The sequence below is a fragment of the Telopea speciosissima genome, chromosome 4 (genome assembly GCF_018873765.1).
Source record: "Telopea speciosissima isolate NSW1024214 ecotype Mountain lineage chromosome 4, Tspe_v1, whole genome shotgun sequence".
Lineage (NCBI taxonomy): Eukaryota > Viridiplantae > Streptophyta > Magnoliopsida > Proteales > Proteaceae > Telopea > Telopea speciosissima.
Genome location: NC_057919.1, coordinates 53957597 through 53975924, shown reverse-complemented (window position 1 = coordinate 53975924; position 18328 = coordinate 53957597). Strand labels below are relative to the sequence as shown.

The 18328-nt window shown below is 39.0% G+C and overlaps 1 long non-coding RNA gene across 1 annotated transcript; it reads right to left on the bottom strand.

Annotated features, from left to right (window-relative positions):
* Positions 1 to 263: 263 nt before the first annotated feature.
* LOC122659923 lies at positions 264 to 16942 on the bottom strand. Its single transcript, XR_006332582.1, has 3 exons — positions 16550 to 16942; positions 15749 to 15751; positions 264 to 276 (listed from the first exon to the last, which is right to left on the bottom strand). It is a non-coding gene; the product is annotated as an uncharacterized LOC122659923 (long non-coding RNA).
* Between the last annotated feature and the right edge of the window lie 1386 nt (positions 16943 to 18328).

Sequence of the window (18328 nt, the reverse complement as noted above, 5' to 3'; positions counted from 1 at the left end):
ATGGAATCTAGGGCATATACACATGTACTGCCAAACCCCAATCCATAGTACGTGTCCATATACGAGCGACTGTGCATCTGATCGGGTCCCGCAAAACTCGATTAAACACTTTATTTAAAATAACTGTAAATAATGTATCATTTTATGTAAAATAAATTTTACAAAACCATTTCCAAAACGGTACTGTATCTAGATTCTGAACCGACCATGCACAAACAGTCTCTATCTTAATGTTCCCCAATCGAGCAGTGACGACCATGTTGAATAACTCCTTCACTCACAAAGTGTTCACGCATTCCCAGAACATTGGCTTTGACTCGCTTGAGTCTCAGTCATTGATGAACCAAAGAATACAATCACACTTTGCAGTGACAGGGTTCCCTCAGGTATAGGGTATCGGTGACACATGCCTATCCCTTCCTACATCTGGCAGTAATACATGAGGGAATCGACAAAGTAGATTCTTCGCCAATGCACACATCAAACATGTGAGCACTCGCATTCGTACCCTGACATCACATGTCTAGGCATACCCAATGCGATGACCATATGAAAAGGGTGCCCAGCCCAAACCCTAGTCGTGACTACCATTTTAAGTAAAACTTAGGGACACATAATGCTCAAAAAGTTTATATCGCATGTGACAATATCAAATTAAAATGTATAAATGTTCAATACAAAGGTGAATCGGGTTGAACCGGACCGAACCGGGTTTGATGGACACACACTTGTCCAACAATCTCCCACTTGTACATCAAAGCCAATTCCCCATACATTTTAAACCCATGCCCTCCATGTGTTTCTCAAACACAGCTGGTGACAAACCCTTTGTCATGGCATCAGACACATTTTCAGTTGTGTCCACTTTGGAGATACTCACGTCACCCTGCTGGATAATCTCTCTGATGAGGTGATACTTCCGGTGCACGTGCTTGTTCCTCTGATGAGCCCTAGGCTCCTTAGCTTGTGCAATGGCCCCTCTGTTGTTACATAACAGGGGAATAGAGCCCTTGACAAGATCAGGGACTACCTCCAAATCTGATAGAAATTTCCTCAGCCAAACACCTTCTTTTGCTGCATCACAAGCTGCAAGGTATTCTGCTTCGGTAGTAGAATCGGCTGTAGACTTTTGTTTCGCACTCAGCCACACAATGGCACCTCCACCCATTAGATATACCATCCTGGATGTAGATTTTCTGTCATCCTTGTCAGTTTGGGAATCCAAATCTGTGTATCCCAATACTAACAACTGATCATATCCAAAAACCAAGAAATATTCCTTAGTCCTTCTCAGGTACTTGAGGATATTCTTGACAGCACTTCAATGCTAGCGTCCAGGGTTAGATTGATAACGACTTACCAAACCTACTGCATAGCAAATGTTCGGCCTCGTACACAACATAGTGTACATAAGACTCCCTACTGCTGAGGCATAGGGAATCCTCTTCATCTCTTCAATGTCTGTCTAAGACGGAGGACATTGAGATCTGGAAAGACTGACTCCATGTCGAAGGAACACTTCCCTCTTGGAGTTCTCCATACTAAATCTAGTTAGGACTTTATCTATAGGTAGCGGACATTATTCTGAGTTTGATCCCAAGGATATATAGCTTCACCAAGGTCTTTCATTGAAAACGGGATAACCACGATAAAAGAAAACCTACATTATTAAAACAATATGTCATCTACGTATAAAACAAGAAAACATACTACCCTCCAGATCTTCTTGTAAACGCATGATTCATCCATGTTTTGATCAAAACCAAACAATTTGATTGATTGATCAAACTTGATGTTCCAGCTCCTAGAAGCCTGCTTAAGCCCATAAATGGACCTCTGCAATTTGCACACCTTTCTTTCTTCCTCCAAGGAAGAGAACCCCTCTGGCTGTTCCATGTAGATTTCCTTTTGAAGGAACCCATTTAGAAATGCAGTCTGCACATCCATCTGCCAGATCTCATAATCAAAGTGTGCGATGATAGCCAATAAAATTCTGATGGATTTCATCATCGCTACTGGTGAAAAGGTTTTCTCATAGTCTATGCCCTCTTTTTGGGTATAACCCTTTGCCACCAGTCTCGCTTTAAATCTCTTGACCTTTCCATCTGCGCCCTTCTTCCTCTTGAAGATCCATTTACATCCAATCGGCTTGACGCCAAGTTGTGGATCGACTAGAGTCTAGACCTTGTTGGAATGCATCAAATCGATTTCAGAGCGCATTGCTTCCAGCCACCTAGTGGCATCAACATCCTTTAGTGCCTCAGAGTATGTCATCGGATCATCATCCGATTCAACCGATACCATGTGGAACTCTTCCACTGTTTCCTCTCCGGTTAGAAGAGTAAGCCTGGTGGGTGGTCTAATAGTCCTCCCACTAGGTCGAGGTTCTTGAGATGTTGGTATTTCAATGGGTATGTCAATTGGTCTCACTTTAGGAAGTGACGTTTCTGAGCCATCTGATAGCTCCTTAATGACTACTGGTTCGGACCTCTGGGTCATCATTTCTTTCTCCAGAAATGTGACGTGTTTGCTTACAATGACCTTTTGGTCAATCGGGTCATAGAAATAATAGCCTATTGTGCCTTTGGGGTAGCCTAAGAAATAGTATCTCAAAGTCCTGGATTCCAACTTGTCTGTCTGTTGCTTTCGCACATGTGTTATGCAACCCCATACCCTAAGGTGTTGAATACTGGGCTTTCGCCCTTTCTACAACTCAAAGGTTGTCTTGGCTACAAACTTAGATGGAACCCTATTTAAGATATATATCGTCGTGTCTAAAGCGTACCCCTAGAAAGAAAGAGGTAGCTCACTATAAGTGAACATCGTCCAAACCATATCCAATAGGGTCCGATTGCGTCGTTCGGATACACCATTTTGTTGTGGTGTACCTGGATTAGTTAGTTGACTAACTATCCCTTGTGATATGAGATGATCTTTAAATTCATTCGATAGATACTCCCCTCCACGATCTGATCGTAAGGACTTGACGCGTTTGTCGAGCTGTCTTTCGACCTCAGCTTGGAATTCTTTGAATTTATCAAAGGCTTTCGATTTCCTATGCATCAAGTATATGTAACCATATCTAGAGTAATCATCGATGAATGTGATAAAGTACTCATACCCATATCTTGCTTGTATGTTCATGGGTCCACACACGTCAGTATGTATCAACTCCAACAGATCTGTGGCTCTAGTACCTTTAGTGCTAAAGGATTTCTTGGTCATTTTGCCCTGAAGGTATGACTCACAGGTGGGGAATGGTTTCACCCTCAGACTCTCTAAGGGCCCATCCCTCACCAATCTACTGATTCGGTCCAAATTAATGTGACCTAATCTTAGATGCCACAGGTATGTTGAATTCACTGGAGCTGCTTTTCGTTTCAAATCAACATTTGAAACTACATTCGTTCTAATAGGGCAATCTAGGAAATACAAACCACTTTGCATATATCTGGATGCTACAAATGAATTATTAAAATGAATAATTAACTTAGAATTAAAGAAAAAACTATATCCATCCAAAATAAGTTTTGAAACTGAAATTATCTTCCTCTTGAAAGAGGGTGCATAATAGCAATCCTTTAAAACTAAACTAGTAGAACTAAATTTCAAAATAAAAGTTTCCACAGCCATCGCCATGGTCTCAGCTCCAGTGCCCATCCGAAGATGCACCTCATTTCTTTCTAGGTTCCTTGTCTCCTTGAACCCCTGTAAATCATTGCAAATGTGAACATTGGAACTACTATCCACCAACCAACAATTGGTCTGTTCAAAAGACAAATTGGACTCATAAAGAACGTGAACATCACATGTACCTTCTTTAGCAGCCTCTGTTTCATCTGGCTTCTTGTCTTTCAAAATTGCCAGGTAAGCACTACAGTTTCTTTTCCAGTGACCCTCCTTCTTACAATAGAAGCACTTGCCTTTGCCTTTACTGCCAGACTTCCCACCCTTGGCTTTCAAGGTCTTACCCTTACTTTCCTTTTTCTTCTTCTTCCCGTTTAAAGAAGGTTTTGCCTCAGTTGCATTGACCTCAGCCTTATCCTTTTTCAAGGACACTTCAGCCTATACCAGTGCATTAGCAAGCTCGGTGAGTTCCATCTCCTTCTTGGACATCTTGTAGGACATCCTAAAAGGTGCGTAGGCAGAAGTGAGTGACGCTAAGATCACATCAGTCTTGTATCGCAAGTTGAAATCAGTCCCTATGGATTCCAATTTTTCAAACAGATTAATCATTTTCATTACATGATCAATCACTGGAGTCCCTTGGGACATCTTGGAGTTATGGATTTGACTCATCACATCAGAATGTGCGTGTGTCAACTGCCTGTTGAACAATTCAGCAAGCTTATCCATTTTACCCCCAGCAGTGCGTATATCCTTGACTGAGTCTACAACTGACTTTTCCTATAATCCTAAGATATAGAGTGATGCCTTGGAATCCCTCATGAGGAACTCCTGCATCTCTTCATTTGCCTCAAAATTGTTCGAATCAGGTTAAGGAGGAACTTGTTCATCTAGAACTGTGTACAGTCCTTCAGCAGTCAGGAGCAACTTAATGCTCCAGTACCAATCGACATAGTTTATACCGTTAAGTTTGTATTCACTAATGAGTGCCAAAATGTTGGAATTAACGGCAGCCATTGTATAATTATCTACACATACACAAGTAAATTACCACATGTTAATTAATAACCATTGAAATTAATAAATTGAGCACTCACACATCAATGGTCTTTCATGATTTGGGTTTTCCTCATAACCCAAAAGATGAATTGGATACCTACAACCCTTGCATGCATAACTTACTCTGTCGGGGGTCATTATACACACTATGGTAGTGTGGACTAAGCTGTCCGTCTCATGGGCTTCCAATATTTTTGGCCACCTGGGTGCCATGTCCAGATCCTGTCGGCTGACACACACCCAAGTCATGTACTTACCTATCACATTAGTTAGAATCATGGAATCATGAAAGATGACCCACTATCGCAGTGCCCTCTCACTATCCATACCCTAACGTATCTCGATAGAGGTAAATATAGATGAATGTGTGACAGAGGTCCTGACAATGTCCTATCGACTTATGCCAGGTCATGTCATACACTTTCTACATTTATCTTCAATAGGAGACCATGGACATATTTACCGATTAAGACTAGTCCATATTATACATGTATTATCAATCAAGAGGGATTAATCAACTCTCACATATCATGGACAGATTTAAACATTCATAATTAATCAACATTAATTAAAAGTGATTATGGGATGACGGCATTTTTATCAGAAGCAATTAAAGAACCCTCCCAATAAAAATAAAAACTAATAACTTTGGGTGCAATTATCATGCCATGGATGCCACGCCTCGATCATCTCCTCTGCCCGATCACGTCTTCAAAATAGGTGACTTGCATCTCCATAAGCTTTGAGCGCCACATGTGGATCACCATCAACATGCCCTGGGAGTCCTAGCTCCTCTAAAATTACAATGGAAATCTAGGAAAAATTCTATACACTTTCCTTTCCATAATAATAAAGAAACCCCGCATGGAGAAACCAACCCACCATTTGGGCTGCCCATGGGGTGGAGTACATTTGTTTATAAAAAAGAAATGGGGAGAGAGAGAAAGAGAGAGAAGCATCACATCCACCCATAACCCCATGTATCACATACATAAACAATCCATCCATTTATTAGAATGTCATTCCCATAATCACATCATAATATAATTTCATGCATGGCATTATAGCAAGTAAACAAAAATTATAACATGGATTCCATCAATTATTGAACCACCACATCTCATGTGATAACATGTAACAAAAATTATAACATGGATTCCATCAATTATTGAACCACCACATCTCATGTGATAACATGTATCCAAGCCCATAAAATTAAAATCACAATTTTAATTACAAGTGGGTGGAGGAAAGAATCCCTTCACCCATCTTCTTCCTCCCAAAAACAAAACATATTAATAAAAATACTGTTTTGGAAAATCTTGTTTTTTTTTTTTTTTTTTTTTTAATGTTAAACCGGAGGGAAAACAAGGGGGTTGCATGCAGCCCGCATGCGCAGGCTGCAGGCACTCCCTGCGCAGCCTTTAGGCCCATGGCTGCAGGCTGTAGGCTTGCTGCCCACAGGCTAAAGCCCACGGACAGCAGCCTATAGGCCCGCTGCCCGCAAGCTTGCTGCCAGCAGGCAGCAGCCCATTAAGGCATGTGCACAAGGGCAAGGAACAAGGGGAGGGCGTGTGCAGTGGCTTGACAGCGTGCGCTCCCCCCCCCCCACATATAAAACATGATTAAAAAATTTAAATTAATAAAATTAATAATCACTTCTTAATTGGATACATGCTTCAATAATTGGAATAAATAAAACAAACCAAATCCATCATCACATGGGTAGGTTGTTACACTAACAACTTTGTAACTACCCATGTGCACACGGGAAGGTTGCTACAACAATCATATTCTAACCACCTATGTGCCAACTTGCATCCCACTCATGATAATCATATTAACCATTAATTATTCAATATTCATGGGTGGGAAAGGTGGCTCTGATACCACACTGTAGGCATAACTACGGTCCAGGGATCAAACCATGGTTCCCTAGGGAAACCAATATACAGAAAAATTAGGGTTTTGCACGCCCTGGGTTATCCCATGGTGTCCCATGGGTGCCCCATTAAATTTTAGGGATTCCCATGGTCGCCCATGGGAACCCTTGTGCATCCCTATTAGGGTTTCTCCTTCCCTATTGCGTCCCATAAAATTAAATATCACAATAGGGATGAAGAAATTCATCTCTAGTCCATCACATGGCAAGAGGGGTCCATCCCATACTCGAATGCGCAGCGGAAATTAATCGATTCGAGTTTCTTTCATATCCCATAAATATTAATAATCAATAAACTGAAGGAATTAATAAAAACCTACTAACCTGGTGAGCCTCAAGTGTTGCTCCTCCAATAGACAATGGTTCTTCCTCCAGTGAGCGCTCCAAGCAAACAGATCTGAACCTCCAATGGTGCTACCAAGGTTCTTCAAGCCAATCCCAGATGCTCTCGAACTCTTCAGCACAGATCTAGGGTTTCTCAAATCCTAACTCTCAAACACAGATGAGAGAAGCAAGAAGAAGAAGAGAGATCACAAGAGGGAGAGAGAGAAACCAAAAACGTAGGAGAGAGAGTGTTTGCTCAAAAAAAATGTGGAGAGCTTCTCCCTTCTGCGTTTTTTGGTCATCTATTTATAATGTTTTGAAATAATTAAATCCCAGTAGGATTTAATAAATCCCTAGTGAGAGTCTGACTCTCTCTCTCTCTCTCTCTCTCTCTCTCTCTTTTTGGCAGTTCTGTTTAAACTCAAAATGCTACACAGGTGAAGAAGCAGAATCTAATAGGGAAAGTTTTAATTAGATTCTTTATTTAATTATTAATGGATAATTACAATTAGCACCATATCCATTAATTAAACAAAGAGCCAATTAAATTAGCAGATTCCAAATAACTCCCTATATGATAACAATAATCATATACAACCCCCCCACTAATCGACACCATCATTATGGAATCTAGGGCATGTACACATGTACTGCCAAACCCTAATCCATAGTACGTGTCCATATACGAGCGTCTGTGCATCTGATTGGGTCCCGTAAAACTCGATTAAACACTTTATTTAAAATAACTAAAAATAATGTATCATTTTATGTAAAATAAATTTTGCAAAACCATTTCCAAAATGGTACTGGATCCAGATTCTGAATCGACCATGCACGGACAGTCTCTATCTTGGTGTTCCCCAATCGGGCAGTGGCGACCATGTTGGATAACTCCTTCACTCACAAAGTGTTCACGCATTCCCAGAACACTGGCTTTGACTCGCTTGAGTCTCAGTCATTGATGAACCAAAGAATGCGATCATACTTTGCAGTGATAGGGTTCCCTCAGGTACAGGGTGTCGGTGACACATGTCTATCCCTTCCTACATCTAGCAGTAATACATGAGGGAATCGACAAAGTAGATTCTTCGCCAATGCACACATCAAACATGTGAGCACTCGCATTCGTACCCTGACATCACATGTCTAGGCATACCCAATGCGACAACCATATGATAAGGGTGCCCAGCCCAAACCCTAGTCGTGACTACCATTTTAAGTAAAACTTAGGGACACATAATGCTCAAAAAATTTATATCGCATGTGACAATATCAAACTAAAATGTATAAATGTTCAATACAAAAGTGAACCGGGTTGAACCGGACTGAACCGGGTTTGATGGACACACACTTGTCCAACAAAAGGATGGAGCCATGGATTATTATTTGCAAATGTTTCTAAGGTTATTATGATTATTTGTCTGTTGATTTTAGATAAATTTTTTACAGTTTGTTTCATAGATTTTTTTGGCTAGTTTCATTACTTTTGTACATTGTAGTGCTCATTCAAAAAAAGGGAAAGAATATTTGCATGTTCTTATCAATTTTCATTTTCCCCTTTTTTCTTTTTTTCTCTTGGAATTAATGGTATGTCTTTTTAAGATTGTAATTCTCTCACCTATCCTGCTGTTTTTCGTTGCCCAAATCAAGATTTAGATCTATTGTACCAAATATGAGGGCAACCTCAAACTCATAAACCTATCTAACTCAGCTAAGGCTAATATCATTTAGTTTTGTGGTTTTATTTCCTTGGAAACAAATGATCTTGAATTGGCGAAGTCACTCACATTGAATTGTCTTTGCATTATCTGCTGTTACTTTCTTTTTTCAGCTTGGGTTCCTTATCAAAAAGATTTTATTGCACCATATAACATAATTCTGTATCCTCCTGTTGCAATCCACAAACTTTATGTTGGCCCTTCAAACCTGCAGTTCTAAATATACTGTGTTTATTTTCCCTTTTATTATGAGTAACTGATATCATTTGGTTTAGGGAGACTGACTGAGGGTAAGGTGAGCACTCGAGAGAGACAGTAACCCTGCTTACCCGTTTGGCAGTTCCGACCACTATTTACAACATGTGATACGATGAAGAATTCTCTCAGATAATGCCTTATATTTACTATCCTATCTTGTCTTTTGATATTTTCTTCCCCACCCGGTTCCTCAATTCCTCTACAATATTAGAAATTAATTTCTGTTCCAAATGTTGCAGAAATCTTTCTTCGTGTACACTCCCACAAATCTCAAGTTCAGACTCAATTGATACTGAAAAATGGTGTTTTGGAGATCAAATATGCGATCTACCTTGTCTTCTTTTTTTTATTTTTTTATTTTAGTTTTAGAGAAAAAATTTCTCAAGGGTTGAAGATGAAATGCTATTACGGCCAATGACAAAAAGGCTATGAATTTTTTGCCCTATTCTTATTATTATATCTGTAATGCATTTGTGATTTCATATTTTTTTTTCATTTTGACTTTGTCGTTGTTCAATTTGAAACCGTTATTTGTGAAAGGAGATAAAACAAAGATATATGAATAGTCAAACATTTGTTACTTATGAAGTTTTTATTTGTAGTTTAAAATTTTGTATGCTTGAGAGGTGTTTACAGGAAAACATTGTAACTACACACTCTCTAAGGTTTCTAAACACCTTGGATGATACATATGCATTACAAATGGATATTCACTTGAGATTTATTCAATTTGTGAGAATTTAAAATTTGATATGTCATTATTTGCATCTCTAGTATTCTTAATTTGGTATGTCTTTAATTCCCTAGATCAATGCAAATCATTTTAGTAGTGTTTTTATTTGATTTTAGTTTGTATATATATGATGATTTATTGGAAATTCTAAACTAATCTAGTATATTATTTATGCTTTATATTTGTAGATGGAACCACTTTTAATTGAACGACCAATTTATGAAGAAGGGAGGCTTTAGAATGTGGGAAACATGATGTTGATGTTTCTAGATTTGGATCAAACAATGACCAAGAATTGGATGATATTGTCACTGAGTTGGATGCGGGAAGGTCAAGAGTTCCCCAACTATGAAGATGCATTTGAGCATTATGTGCGGCATGCAAAAGCTCATGGGTTTGTTGTTAGGAAACAACACACTTTTAATTGGGACTGGGGTGATAGAGGTGTACATAGGAAGGACTTTGTATGCTTTAGAACTTACGAAAGACAGAAGAAGGTAAATGCTAATGGAGATAGTTATCCAACTAATTAAAGAACACACAACGATGATGATAATATGGGTGGTAGTAATGACAATGATGCTTTGGGGAATCTGGTCCATGAAAATAATGGTTTTGAAAATCCCCAAAACTACCTGCAGAAATAGAAGAATAACAAATAAACAGAGATGTAATTGGCATGCCTACATGAGTGTGAGAGAGGTAAAGAATGGTAATTTACGGGTTTCGAGGGTGTATCGATTCAACAATTAGCACAATCACGAGCTTTTTACCTAGAACGAAGTGCATCATTTAGCTTCGTATCATCACATATCAGAACAATGAGAGACCTTTTGTCGACCCTTAGTGAAGCATGGGTTCTTGTTAGGAAAATGATATTGATTTTAGAAAAGGAACTTAATGTTGGTGTGGTGGACTTCCTTTTAACTCAAGGGATGCTTATAATTTCTTATGGGTTGCCAAAACTATCAAGAAGAAGAATGATGCAAATAGACTTGTGTTTATTTACAAGAAATTGAAGAAAAAAGACTGACTTTCGGTATGAATATGTGATTAATGATGATAATTGACTGAAGCATATTGCTTGGTCACATTCGGCGTCTCTATATGGTATCAATATTATGGAGATGTCATAGTGTTTGACAAGATGTATAAATTAAACATATACAAAATGTTGGTAGATATTTGGGTCGGTGTAAAAAATCATGGTTCAAGTTGTGCTTTCGATTGTTGTGTGCTAACAAATGAGACAACTGAGTCCTTCCAATGGACATTTAAGGTAAATAATCAAATTTTAAACTATTAAACACTATTTTTTGGATTGTAGTTACTGTCTAGAGTATCTTGTACTCATATTTATTATTCTTATGGTAAGTAGATTTTTATAAATTTTATGGGTGGAAAAGCTCCTCAAACCATCATCATTGACCAAGATCATGCCATTCAAGATGCCATTCAAATTTTGTTTTCTCGCACAAAGCATGTTTTGTGTATGTGGCACTTAGGTAAGAAAATCCCAAGTTGGGTGGGTCCGAGGTTGGGTGCAAAGTTGAATGAGTTTTATGATGTCTTTCACAAATTGAATAAGTTAGAAACTATTGAAAAATTTGGAATTCAATGGCCTTGCATGCTTGAGAACTACGGTTTGATTTGAATAAGAGAATGGAGAAGGTGTACAAAATCCGTAAGTAGTGGGCCAAGCCATATTTAAATTTCTATTTGTTTGCTGGGATGAGGACATCTAATGAATGTGAATCAATGAATACTGCTATTAAGAAGTATGTTAAATCCCAAACGTTGTTATAAGACTTTATTGGACAGGTACTTATCCGCCTAGAATATTTTATAATTGATATTTATTATTACATATGAGATATATTTATTTAGTTTACTTAATATATAACAACTAATATTGGTAACGGAGTTTGGAATTTTAAAGAAGGATCTCGTTCAAGATGTAAAGGAGAAAACCCTAAACAAGCTTCAAGGATGGAAGAAAAATCTGTTGTCACATGCTGGAAAGAAGTCCTCCCCAAAGCAGGTATCTCTCCTATATCAAACTATGCTGGGTCCCATTTCAAATTCCCTGCCTCACACCATGATTCCATTAGAAAAACAGCATCTAATTTCTACTGGGGAGGTTTGGAGATAGAGTCTAAAATTCATTGGATTTCGTGGTCAAGGTTATGTCGCCCAACGAACCGTGGGGGATTGGATTTTAAAGATTTAAGGATACAAAACCAAGCATTCTTTGCAAAGGTGGTATGGTGTCTATGGTCCTCCCCTGATTCTTTTTGGGCTCGCTTTATAAAATCTATTTATTTCCCTAATATTGATTTTCTGAATGCAAGAGTGGGAAAGCCATCATGGGCTGGCGAAGTTTGATAGAAGGGAGAAACACCTTGTTGGGAGGGCTGATCTGGAGCATTGAAGATGGTAATAGGGTTGATATTTGGAGTGATAGGTGGGTTCCAACACTACCACACTTCAAGATCTCACACTCGCGGCCACTAGGGTGTTTACTGCCAAAGATATCCAAGTCAATAGATCCAATCTCTAGAACTTGGAGAACAGATTTATTAAATTAATATTTTCAACTTTCAAAAATTGCTGCAATGTCTAAAATTAAGCTTAGTCTCTTTCCAAGAGAAGATAAGCAAGTTTGGGGAGCTTCAAGGAATGGTGGTTTTACTGTCAAGTCGGCTTATTATCTTTTGGTGAGTATCAATGAGGAAATGGTGACCTTGGGTTTTTCCACTTCTCGCTTACATCAATGGGACCAAATTTATATGAGTGTTTGGAACCGCATTTGGTCTTTATAGACGCTGCCAAAGATAAAATCATTCATGTGGAAAGCTTGTAATGATGGTTTAGCATCGGGTGAGGGCCTTTCTTCTCCCCATGTTCCAATAAATCCTACTTAACATAGATTTGGGGTGGCTAAAGAATCGATAGATCATCTCCTATTTGAACGTCCTTTCACCAAAGTAGTTTGGTACGGGAGTCCTCTATCCTATATTCCTCCATCGGATAGAATAATAAAATTGGCAGATTGGCTGAGTAGTTGGGATCTATTGATACACCAAGATAAGAAGGTTGCTCGAGAATCTCTCTCCCGTGATTCTTTAATATGCCGGTATTTATGGCGTGCTAGAAATGATGGAGTATTCAAAACAAAGGTTTGGACACCAATTGAGGTAATCTCTGTAGTTGAAAGTGCATTCCTTGAGTTCCAGTCGGTTATTACCTCTACAAACCTTTCTCAAACTAATTCGAGTGCCAATTCAAGTAATGAAAATGATCAGTGGAATGCCCCTCCACTGGATTTCATAAAGGTGAATTGTGATGCTACAAATCCTCAAGGAGATACTGTTGGCGGACTGGGAGTTTTTTTAGGGATGACAATGGGTGTCCTCTAAAGGCACTCTTTATTTCCCAGGTCTTATCCTCTGCAATCCAAGGAGAAGCATTAATGCAAGCTCATGAGTTAGGAATCACAAATCTCCTTGTGGAATCAGACAATAAGGAGATTATTAGCTCTATTGATGATCCAAACTGTGTTCCACCACTTGATGTTGCAGTTGTCGTTGGAGATGTTTGTGAGTTATGTTCTACTTTTGTATATGTTTCTTTTCTTTTTGTTCCAAGGGCTATGAATGTAATTGCAGATGCCTTGGCAAGGAAGGCCTTGTCTATCATATGTATGACAGATTGGCCGATTACCACTCCGTGGCTTAATGATCTTTGTTTATCTGAAGCCACTAGCTATACACATGATTCTCATTAGTAAATCTTCTTCGTACCAAACAAAATATTGGTATATATATTTTTAGATTGGTAGAATTATTGAATTTTTGGACCAAGTAAGAGAACATAAAACAGTTCAACAGAAGGTTAACAACATCAGGTTCTTAACCAAAGCTCCAATTGAAAATCAGGCAAACAAAACCTTGACTTTGTATGCTTTCGATTTATCCAGAACCAACTATTAGAATCCTTCCAGTATGCATCTATCCTCATAGAGCCCAGTGTATAGTTGGTGAGACGGTACGGAACATTAGTGGGGGTTCATACTGTTATTCATTCGGAAAGATCTGACTTGATTTCTTGTACATACTTGTCTGGAATTTGAGTTTTGGGGTATAATTTATCGTCATGCTTTTAGTGTGTTGCTGTGTAGCAATCTTTTCAAAATTTCAGATCAATATCTTCCATACCGGTGGCGGCGTGAATCACGTGTCGCACTACCCCCTGTTCTAATTGGACTGGAAGGCCGACGTGAGAGGTTAGATGCATTATGGTTAGCCAGCAACCTTATAAATAGGCACCAAGGTAAATCATGGTTACTTAGGTGGTACAAACCATAGTTAACCGACATACAAACCATAGTTACTTTAGGTACAAACCATGGTTACTTTACGACTAATCGGTGTCGAGCCCACTGTCACTGGAGTACCGGATAAAAAGGTCAAGAGCATGGTCCAGCTCAAATTCTAGATGTTCACTCATGATGCGGTGGATGACTGGATGTTGAAGTTCGTTGTTGATTTCCCAGGCAGTGCTAGTGCTTTAAAGGAGACAGGCAGGCAAAGTGGCGGGGTCGACATGATTATGGGCGCACATAGTATTCATGAAGGCAAACCATTTTCCTTAGTGGAATCCAACTCGTCACGGTGGGTGAAGAGATCCTCTTGGCTGGTTCCATGGAGGAAGAAGATAGGATCATATGCAATTAGATGGTGCTCAAGAACAGGAGGAGAAACAAGATCATGGTGGATGAAGTCAGGGGGGCGATGAAAGATGTAGGTGACGAAAGGGTCGTCATCAAGATCGGAGAGCATGGCTAGCCAGTGAGAAATAGGGGCGAACAGACGGAGAAAACTGGCTAGACATTGAGGTCTTTGGAGAGGGAAATAGTAGGTGCCTGTAGGATTGGAGAAAACAGTGGAGACTGTACTGAGATAATGGTGAAGAGTGTGACGGTTAAAAAGAAACCCCGGACAAAAAGTGCAGAGTGTGTGGTTATCGCAGTGGTGAATTCAAACCATCCGAACAACATTACCACTCTACCTTCAAGGAAATCCTTGCAGCTCATCGTGGAATAGAAAAATTCCAATTCTTCTTGGTGGGACATACATTCCAGGTTGAGATGGACATGACCTCCTTCCCTCGAATGCTCCAATTCAAACAGAAGCATCTCCCGGAGTCTCAACTATTATGATGGGCACAATGGTTCTCTCAGTGGTTGTTCAAGGTCAAACATGTTAAGGGTAAAGACAACGTCTTGGCTGACTTCCTCTCAAGGACAAAGCCTCCCGTTTCCTACTCCATCCCTGTCCTCTGTATGCCTCTAACTCCCGGAGCATCTTCCTCCTCCACACCACCACTAGCTGACCAATTAATCACCCTTCTCCCAGCTCTCCCTATTCCAATATATAGTGAGATCTCCCTTAGAGTCCTACAGGCCAACAGTATCTCCACATACCAATCTGTCATATTCTCCATTGTTAACAAAAATGGTCTTTAGTATGACTGGGTAGTTTGCCACCCAGACTATCCTTACCTCACCCCCTTCACTATTAATCCAGCTCTGTTTGACAAAGAATGTGTTGTGTTCTTCTGGCATCTTCTAGCAGTCCATTGGATTGCGATGACTTTTAACCGTCACACTCTTCACCATTATCTCAGTACAGTCTCCAATGTTTTCTCCAATCCTACAGGCACCTACTATTTTCGTCTCCAAAGACCTCAATGTCTAGCCCGTTTTCTCCGTCTATTCGCCCCTATTTCTCACTGGCTAGCCATGCTCTCCGATCTTGATGACAACCCTTTCGTCACCTACATCTTTCATCGCCCCCCTGACTTCATCCACCATGATCTTGTTTCACCTCCTATTCTTGAGCACCATCTGATTGCATATGATCCTATCTTCTTCCTCCATGGAACCAGCCAAGAGGATCTCTTCACCCACCGTGACGAGTCGGATTCCACTAAGGAAAAATGATTTGCCTTCATGAATACTATGTGCGCCCATAATCATGTCGACCCCACCACTTTGCCTGCCTGTCTCCTTCAAAGCACTAGCACTACCTGGGAAGTCAACAATGAACTTCAACATCCAGTCATCCACCGCATCATGAGTGAAAATCTAGAATTTGAAGTAGACCATGCTCTTGACCTTTTTATCCCGTACTCCAGTGACAGTGGGCTCGACACCAATTAGTCGTAAAGTAACTATGGTTTGTACCTAAAGTAACTATAGTTTGTACCTAAAGTAACTATAGTTTGTACCTAAAGTAACTATGGTTTATATGTCGGTTAACTATGGTTTGTACCACCTAAGTAACCATGGTTTACCTTGGTGCCTATTTATAAGGTTGCTCCTCTCTTGTAATATGAAGATTTCAGCAAATGAAATTATCTCTGAACTTTGTATGTCCGTAGCTCGATCATTGTTGCCATTGAATACATCAATAACAATATTACTAAGTTGAACGGAATGGCGTGTGCAACCAGTGTAGAAGTTGGAATTGACGAGAAACATAAATATGTTGATAACCCACTTGATTGTCAAACTAAGGAAAGACCGAAAGAGAAAGGGATAGGTCATGGTTTGAAAAGTCATAAATAAAGCCCAACAAGAATTTAGAGAAAAAATAGAAGACATGTTGCTATTGTGGAGTGAGAGGTCACAATTAGAGGACTTGTACATTGAAGCTTAGCCAAAGTCAAACTATAGAGGTTTGTTTCGTTCGTTATCTATGTTTTGAATTGTTACTTATAGTAATGCATAAAAGTAGGTTTGTAAATGAATAACCTATGAATCCAAATGTTTATTTGTTGTAACAGACCCTTAGAGTCTGTTGTTTGACGGTGCCAATTTTTAACTATTATAAAAGTGAGCTATTAAAGCATATCTCAAAGTTTATTTGCAAGTTAGTAACTAAAATAAGTACATGTTGAACTCAATTCCCTCAAGCTCTAGACAAAACTTCCATTGCAATGCTGAGCAATATATTACAAACTTCTATCAGCCAATACAGAAAACTACAAGAAAGAAGAAAACAAAAGGAAAAAAGAGAGAAAGACCCACATACCTCCATCACTTAACATTCCAAAAGTATCAATAGATCAGGATACTGATATCTAGGAATGTGGGGGGAAGGGGGTGTGTGGGAGGTAAGGAAAAAACAACCCTAAACTGCATTTACATATACTCCTCCATTGTAGCATGCAAAAAGCACTGACCATGGATGCTCTCTCCAGGTTCAGCAGAAGTGTCTCTATTTCGGTGTACAACATTGCAAGTGCTTGCCTTTTGACTGCTGAAGCTTGATGTGGGTAAAAGCTCTACTTGAGGGAAAGCACCATTGGATGGAATGTCCAATAGTAGATCTTGATCAGAACTGTCATCATTGAATTGAAAAAAAATCCAGCATGAGAGAGTTCCCATCGTTAGGGAAGTAAAATAGCTTTTTGGAGTAAAGCAATAGCCATCATTATTGATTGGGTCCTTTGTATCATAGCCAGCCTTTGTTACCCCCTTCCTAGGGCTTTTCATAGTGGCTTTTAGTTCTAAAATATACAAGATATTTGTTAAAAAAAATTACTTTACGTAGTACATGTAAAGTTATAGCAGTTGCTATATAAAATACAGATGATGGAAAAGCCTTGATTTACATTTTTTCTTCAGAGGCTTATCAGATCCAAGCATGCAAGTATAAATGTTCAAGGGTTTTAGAAGGTTAAATTTTCTGAAGCTTTTAAATTCTTTTATCTCCATAGGGTGATGATGATCCTTTAAATTTTAGATCTCACAATAAGATTTGATGTGTTTTCTTCACAACTCACACAAAGGATAGTTGGACTGCATTCTTGCTGTCAAGTCATTGACTCAACAACAACAAATAAATTTGATGACAGAATATTTAGGTAAATTTCATATTCACCAAGAAGTGGATAATGAGACTAGAACTCCAGGAAAAAAAAACTAAGGCCACAAAGAACAGAATATCAGGAATAGGTTCTATTCCAACAGATGGATTCAGAAATCTGTAAGAATTTTAGTCACACAAGAAACCTCAAAACAGAACAACATCACTGTGAAATTAAATCCTACTTTGTATCAAAAAATATTTTCCAGTTCCTATGAAGCCTTCTCCTACTTTGTTTATGCAAAGAAGGCAGTGATCCATCAAGTTATAAAGATGTTTGTGGCCAATCGTAATGGCAGATCTTGGCTGGAACAGACCGGTTGGCTAGACCAATAAAATCAGAGTAGGAAAAATAAAAAATTGGTGGATTGAGAAAAAAGTGTCATAATTAACATGGATTATGATTCTTCATAAATTCTCATGAAAACTGATTACACTCCAATATCTCTCATAGCTAAATCAAATGAAGGATGAAAAAGAAATAAAGAAAAAGAAGAAACTAAACTTATTCCTCTTAGAGTACGAAGAAAGAGAAGAAACTAGACTTATTCAAAAAATTTAATTTATTCCTCCGTTAGTAGGTAGGACAGTGCGAACAACCTTGTTTCCCTTTCCATTTGCAGGTGGAGTAAGTGGTGCGGGTGCCTTCCCTTTTGTTTTCTCTTTCTTTCCATTCGCAGATGGGGTAAGTGGAATGATGGCCTTCCCTTTTGTTTTTTTTTTTCTATTCCAT